The 7,542-nt window shown below is 41.9% G+C and overlaps 1 pseudogene across 1 annotated transcript in view; it reads left to right on the top strand.

Annotated features, from left to right (window-relative positions):
* LOC111544515 overlaps nt 1-1,536 on the top strand; it is a 4,775-nt pseudogene extending 3,239 nt beyond the window's left edge. Inside the window, exon 2 of the transcript XR_003309426.2 lies at nt 670-1,536. The product of XR_003309426.2 is annotated as a 60S ribosomal protein L7a pseudogene (transcript). The remainder of the gene's footprint in view (nt 1-669) is intronic.
* Nucleotides 1,537-7,542: the final 6,006 nt, after the last annotated feature.

Raw genomic sequence — 7,542 nt, 5'->3', positions numbered from 1 at the left:
GAGTAGCTGGGACTACAGGTGCCTGCCACCACGCCCAGCTAATTTTTTGTATTTTTTTAGTAGACACGGGGTTTCACCGTGTTAGCCAGGATGGTCTTGATCTCCTGACCTCATGATCCGCCCGCCTCGGCCTCCCAAAGTGCTAGGATTACAGGTGTGAGCCACCACACCCGGCCAGGAACCTATGTAGTTTTAAAGGCTTAAGAAACATTTAAATGGAATGCAAATCTTGCAGGTTTAGATAGTGTTTAGATCCTGATTCAAACAAACCAGTATAACAACAAAAGAAGAGGAGGAGGTAGAGGAAAAAGAAATAAAAAAAATTAAACGTGGAGAAATGCCAATGCTGATTTGATCATTTGAGACTATTACAAACGTATTTTTTTTGTGTGTTTTTTAGTCATGGTAAAACTATTACACTTTTGAAAAAAAAGTCATTTTGGAGATACATATTAAATTGTTTACAAATGAAAGGATATCTTTCTGGGATTTGCTACAAAATATGGGTATAACAGACTGGCTCCATGGCTCATGCCTGTAATCCCAGCACTTTGGGAGGCCCAGGCTGGAGGTTAGTTTGAGCCCAGGAGTTCAACACCAGCCTGGGCAACATAGCAAGACCTCATCTCTAAAAAAAGCTTTTTTTCCTCTCTCCTCCCGCTGCCCAAGATGCTGAAAGGAAAGAAGGCCAAGGGAAAGAAGGTGGCTCTGGCCCCTGCTGTTGTGAAAAAGCAGGAGGCCAAGAAAGTGGTGAATCCCCTGTTTGAGAAAAGACCTAAGAATTTTGGCATTGGACAGGACATCCAGCCCAAAAGAGATCTCACCCGCTTTGTGAAATGGCCTCGCTATATCAGGTTGCAGCGGCAAAGAGCCATCCTCTATAAGTGGCTGAAAATGCCTCCTGCTATTAACCAGTTCACCCAGGCCCTGGACCGCCAAACAGCTACTCAGCTGCTTAAGCTGGCCCACAAGTACAGACCAGAGACAAAGCAAGAGAAGCAGCAAAGGCTGTTGGCCTGGGCCGAGAAGAAAGCTGCTGGCTAAGGGGATGTCCCCACTAAGAGACCACCTGTCCTTCGAGCAGGAGTTAACACCGTCACTCACCACCTTGGTGGAGAACAAGAAAGCTCAGCTGGGGGTAATTGCACACGACATGGATCCCATCGAGCTGGTTGCCTTCTTGCCTGCCCTGTGTCGTAAAATGGGGGTCCCTTACTGCATTATCAAGGGGAAGGCCAGACTGGGCCGTCTCGTCCACAGGAAGACCTGCAACACTGTCGCCTTCACACAGGTGAACTCGGAAGACAAAGGCGCTTTGGCTAAGCTGGTGGAAGCTATCAGGACCAATTACAACGACAGATACGATGAGATCCGCTGTCACTGGGGCGGCAATGTCCTGGGTCCCAAGTCTGTGGCTCGTATCGCCAAGCTCGAAAAGGCAAAGGCTAAAGAACTTGCCACTAAGCTGGGTTAAATGTACACTGTTGAGTTTTCTGTACATAAAAATAATTAAAATACAAATTTTCCTTCAAAAAATAATAAAAATAAAAATTAGCTGGGCATAGTGACACATACCTGTGGTCCAACTACTCAGTAGGCTACAGGTCGAGGCTGCAGTGAGCTGTGATTGTGCCACTGCGATCCAGGACTCACTCCAGAGTGAGACCCTGTTTCAGGAAAAAAAAAAAAAAAAAAAAAAAAGTGCAACAAAGAAGAAACAAATTAGCTATGCAGTTGTAAATATTAACTGGATGATAGATACATGGGATTTATTACATTACATTCTCTTACATATATTTGAAATTTTCAATAAGTTTTGAAAACTGTACATAGCAAAAAAGTATATATCAAACACTGACATAACTAGAAATTTTTATGTAACTCTGGGGAAAATAGTAGAGAGTATTGTCACATGAGTGCTAAATTTACATCTATTACAATAGGATATCAACACATAACCTTTAAAAACATAAACCATAAAGTGCAAGATAACTAAATATCTTAAAATGTGAAGAAATGTCTTAAGGACTCTAAACTGGTTTCTTCTGGAAAGTAAGATTTATGAGTAGGCAGAAATAAGGCAAAGAGTTGCTGGTTTTTCATTTTTGCCATTGTTATTAGTCTTGTAATACTATTTGATGTTTTAATAGAGTATTATTTTCATGAAGATTAAAAGGAATTCTTGTTAATTTTTTAAGGCAAGATAATAAACAGTACGTATTTTTTAGACAACTATACCAAAAACCATAATGTAATGTCTGGTCTGGGATTTACTTCAGAATTATTCAAAGGGGGAGAGGAGTTGGGAAAGCATTGGGGGTATAGATAAACAAAATTGTGAGTTGATAATTGTTGAAGCTGAATGATAGATCCATGTGGGCTCATTATACTATTCTACTTTTGCATGGATTTAAATTTCTTAAGAAAGGAACACTTTAATAAATATATTATTAATCTTCTCAAAGGTAAGACAAAACGTGGCATCCATAAAAGAACAGAACGGGGTATAAACAAGCAACAAGAAGAAAAAACAACTCTTAAAAAGAGATGATAGTAGAAACTTCATAGATATTTTCGACAATATGGTTGAAAAAAAACCTGGAAAGTAAACCAAGGACTGGAAAATAGGATGGCGATGATAAATAAATCAGAGTATCAGTCCAGGAGGCCTAAAATTCAAATAGTAAGTATCGTAAAAAGTAAGAAAAGAGAAAACAACGGGGAAAATATTATCAGTGAAATGATTCAGAAGGATTTATGAGAGTACAAAATATGAATTTCTAGACTGAAAGGACTGCTTACAAAATGAAGATGGATACACACCGAGATACAAGTCATGAAATTTAAGAATACTAGATACAGACAAAAGACTCAACAAGCTTCCAGTTTGGGGGGCGGAGGGCAGGGCAGGGACAGGGAGGGTAGAATTACACTTTATTTAAAAGATAAGGAATCAGAATGACTTTAGAGTCCTTAAAAGTTACCCTGGATGCTAGAAGACAATGGAGGAATGATTTATTAAACATTTGAGGCCGGGCGTGGTGGCTCATGCCTGTAATCCAGGCACTCTGGGAGGCAGAGGCGGGTGGATCACGAGGTCAGGAGATCAAGATCATCCTGGCTTACACGGTGAAACCCCATCTCTACTAAAAATACAAAAAAATTAGCCGGGTGTGGTGCCTGTAGTCTCAGCTACTCGGGAGGCTGAGGCAGGAGAATGGCATGAACCTGGGAGGCGGAGCTTGCAGTGAACCGAGATCGCTCCACTGCACTCCAACCTGGGCAACAGAGTGAGACTCCATATCAAAAAAAAAAAAAAAAAAAAAAAAAACTGAGGCAAATGCTTTTCAACTTTGAATTATACACCCAGCCAAACTATTAGTCAAGTGTGAGTATAGAACAAAAATTTTTTTAAATACTGGAATGCCTTCTACTGAAACAAGAGAGCAAACTCTAAAATGTGAAGAAATATGATTTAAAGCACATGGTTTCAACACAAAAGCAAGACAAAGGCATTCCCTACATAATGTTGAAAGAGCTGCTCAAACCACAGGAATCTAGAAAACAACCCAGTTGTACTGGAGCAAATCAAATGGCTCTAGAAGACGCTTCTTGAAGATGACAAAACTATTAGACTACTACTTAATATATTTATTTACCCATATTAAGAGATTTACATACCTGGGGAATATGTGGATGATGAAATAGTGATAAATGCATAGAAAATCGAGTATATAAAAAAGATAGTTATTAACTTCAGGAAAAACCATAAGAGTTAGGAAAGGAAAAGTTATTACAAATAACCGTATAGGAAAATTGGGGAAATGGGAAACTTTATGGTTTCAGTACTCATATAAGTCTTTAATCCATTTTGAGCTTTGTGTGTGGTGTGTAAAATTAGAATCTAGGCTGGGCATGGTGGCTCCCACCTGTAATCCCAGCACTTTGGGAGGCTGAGGCAGGCAGATCACCTGATGTCAGGAGTTCGAAACCAGCTTGGTCAGCATTGTGAAACACTGTCTCTACTAAAAATACAAAATTAGCCAGGCGTGGTAGCGTGCACCTGTAGTCCCAGCTACTTGGGAGGCTGAGGCAGGAGAACTGCTTGAACCCCGGAGGCAGAGATTACAGTGAGCCAACATCATGCCACTGCACTCCAGCTTGGGCGATGGAGAAGGGAAGGGAAGGGAAGGGAAGGGGAGGGGAGGGGAGGGGAGGGGAGGGGAGGGGGGGGGGAAGAGAAGAGAGGAGGTGGGAGGGGAGGGGGGGGGGGGGGGGGGGAGGGGAGGGGAGGGGGAAGAGAAAAGAAGAGAAAGGAAGGAAGAGAGGGAGGGAAGGAGGGAGGGAAGAGCCAGGCACAGTGGCTCAGGAGTTCAAGACCCACCTGACCAATATGGTGAAACCTGGTCTCTACTACAGATACAAAAAATTAGCCATATGTGGTGGCGGGCGCCTGTAATCCCAGCTTCTGGGGAGCTGGAGACAGGAGAATTGCTTGAACCCCTGAGGTGGAGGTTGCAGTGAGCCGAGATCACGCCACTGCGCTCCAGCCTGGGTGACAGAGCGAGACTCCATCTCCAAAAAAAAAAAAAAAAAAAAAAAAGATTAGAATCTAATTTAATATTCTGCATGTAGAAACCAAGTCTTCTCAAGACCATTTGCTGAAGAGATGATTTTTTTCCCACAATGTTTTTTGTGTTTTTTTTTTGAGACGGAGTCTCACTCTGTCACCCAGGCTAGAGTGCAGTGGTATAATCTCAGCTCACTGCAAGCTCCGCCTCCTGGGTTCACGACATTCTCCTGCCTCAGCCTCCTGAGTAGCTTGGACTACAGGCTCCCGCCACCACGCCCAGCTAATTTTTTGTATTTTTAGTAGAGACGGGGTTTCACTGTGTTAGCCAGGATGGTCTCGATCTCCTGACCTCGTGATCCACCCACCTCAGCCTCCTAAAGTGCTGGGATTACAGGCGTGAGCCACCGTGCCCAGCCAGCCCATAATGTATTTTTTAAGCCTGTTCAAAGATTAGTTACCATATATGCATGGGTTTATTTTGTGCCAGTGATCTGTGAATCTGTTTTAATGCCAGTGCAATACTGTTTTGTTTGCTAGAGCTTTCTAATATAATCTGAAATCAGGAAGTTTTGTTCTTGCTCAGGATTGCTTTAGCATCTCAGGGGTTTTTTGTGGTTCCATATGAATTTTAGGATTATTGTTTCTATTTCTGTGAAAAGTACCATTGGAATTTTGACAGAGGTTGCACTGAATCTGTAGATTACTTTGGGTAGTGATTTGTTTTTCTAAGACCACCAGAGCGAGCACAAAAGAACCAGCGGGTAGGCAAGGGTAACAGCAAAACTGCACGTTTATTTTGGTCACCTAGCTTCAAGGGAAGAAGGTGGGTAGGGAGAAGTCTGTCGGCCTCCGGCAAATGAGGCCCACAGAGTCGCCCATGGAGCTCTCGTCAGAGTTCCCACAGGGGCTGTGAGAAGGCCGCGTGGGACCCCGGCCGAAGCAGCTTTTCTAGGAGTGGGAGGGCAATAGGCGGGGCACGGGCGTTGGGGGGGGGGGGGGGGGGGGGGGGGGGGGGGGCTTTCCACAGGTGCGACCAGGTAAATCTTGGTCTCTTCGGATTGACGTCACCTGGCGCATGCCCAGTTGATCTGCACCTTCCCGGGCGCTGGCTGCATTTTCGCGCGCTGGGGAAGAGTTGGTGGTGAAGAAGAACCCGGAAGTGCACCATCTTGCCTCCCTTCGTCCAAACAGGTAGTATGGACATTTTTACAATGTTGATTTTTCCAATCTATGAAGGCTGAATATGTTTTTATTCATTGATGTCTTCTTCAATTTCTTTCATTAGTATTTTATAGTTTTCAATTTACAGATTTTTCACCTCCTTGGTTAAATTTAATCCTAAGTATTTTATTTTTAATGCTATTGTACATGGGATTTTCTTAATTTCTGTTTTTTTTGATAGTTTGTTTTTAGTGTATAGCAATGCAACTAATTTTTATATGCTGATTTTATATCCTGCAACTTTACTGAATTTGTTTATTCGGTTTTTCAGTGGAGTTGTTTGAGTTGTCTATATATAAAATTGTGTCATCTGCAAACAGAGACAAATTTACTTTTTCCTTTCTTATTTGGATGCCTTCTTTTTCTTGCCTAATTGCTCTGGCTAAAACTTTTCTTCCAGTTTCTTCCTTTTCAGCTTTTTGGAAGAATTTGAGAAGGATTGGTATTAATTCTTCCTTAATGTTTTGTAGAAATCAACAATGAGGCCGGGCATGGTGGCTCACACCTGTAATCCCAGCATTTTGGGAGGCTGAAACCAGTAGATCACTTGAGCTCAGTAGTTTGAGACTAGCCGGGAAACATGGTGAAAACCTGTCTCTACTAAAAAAGAAAAAAAAAAAAAAATTAGCTAGGTGTGGTGGCATGTGCCTGTACTCCCAACTACTTGGGAGGCTGACATGGGAGGATCATTGAGCCAGGAGGCGGAGACTGCAGTGAGCCAAGATGGCACCATTGCACTCAGCCTGGGCAACAGAGTGAGAAAAAAAATACCTGGTCATTTCAAGAGCATTTGAAGAAAGAAGAAGGAAGGGGAGGGGAAGGGAGGGCAGGGGAGGGGAGGGGAGGGTGAACCAGCAATGAAATCGTTTGGTAGGAAAATCCAATCAAGGTGCCAACAGATTTGGTGTCTGGTGACAGTTTATTTCCTAGTTTATAGACTGCCATCTTCTCACTGTAACCTCACAAGATGAAGGGAGAAAAAGAGCTCTCTGGTGTCCCTTGTAGAAAGTCACTAATCCCACTCATGAGGACTCCACCCTCATTACCTAATCACTATGCAAAGGCCTTATCTTCAAATACCATGACACTGGAGGTTAGATTTCAACATAAGAATTTTGGAGGGGACTCAGATATTCAGTCTATGGTATAGCTTTCTTGATTTCACCACTTTTCTCATAGGTATCCAGAGCCGAATGCTCAGTTATCCTGACTCTTTCCTATTAAAAATGTCATCGTCTTTCCGATGTCTGTCAAGCTTGTCTGTTACTTTGCATCCCTCTACCTTCAGTCTATTTCAGGATTCTGTCATCTCACACATGGATTACTATAGAAACCTCCTACTATGCTTCATATCGTTTCTCTGTCTCTCTCTCTGACTCCTCTCTCTCCATCTCTCTAATCCTGAACACTACCATTTGAATAATTTCCCTCAAATACCAGTTTTAACAGATATTCTTCAGCTCAGTATACTTTAACATTTATATATTTATTTACTGATGATAAAAACTAATGTGAAATGAAACTTGTTATTAGAGGTAGAGAAGTTGAGGAGTCTATTTGTTCTTATTGTTGTATTCTAAGTTCATAGCAAAATATAATGAAATTTAATGATCTGTAACATAATTGTTCATGTAGTTGATAATAATTAGACATGATTACAAAGCTACTTGCCAGTAGAAGATGGTGGGAAAAAAGATGATTTTTTAAATATAAACTATATTTTATACTTATATATGTATCTTCTATAA

This window comes from Piliocolobus tephrosceles, chromosome 4 (genome assembly GCF_002776525.5).
Source record: "Piliocolobus tephrosceles isolate RC106 chromosome 4, ASM277652v3, whole genome shotgun sequence".
Taxonomy (NCBI): Eukaryota; Metazoa; Chordata; class Mammalia; order Primates; family Cercopithecidae; genus Piliocolobus; species Piliocolobus tephrosceles.
The sequence above is the reverse complement of the archived record's forward strand: the minus strand, read 5'-3'. Positions and strand labels throughout refer to the sequence as shown.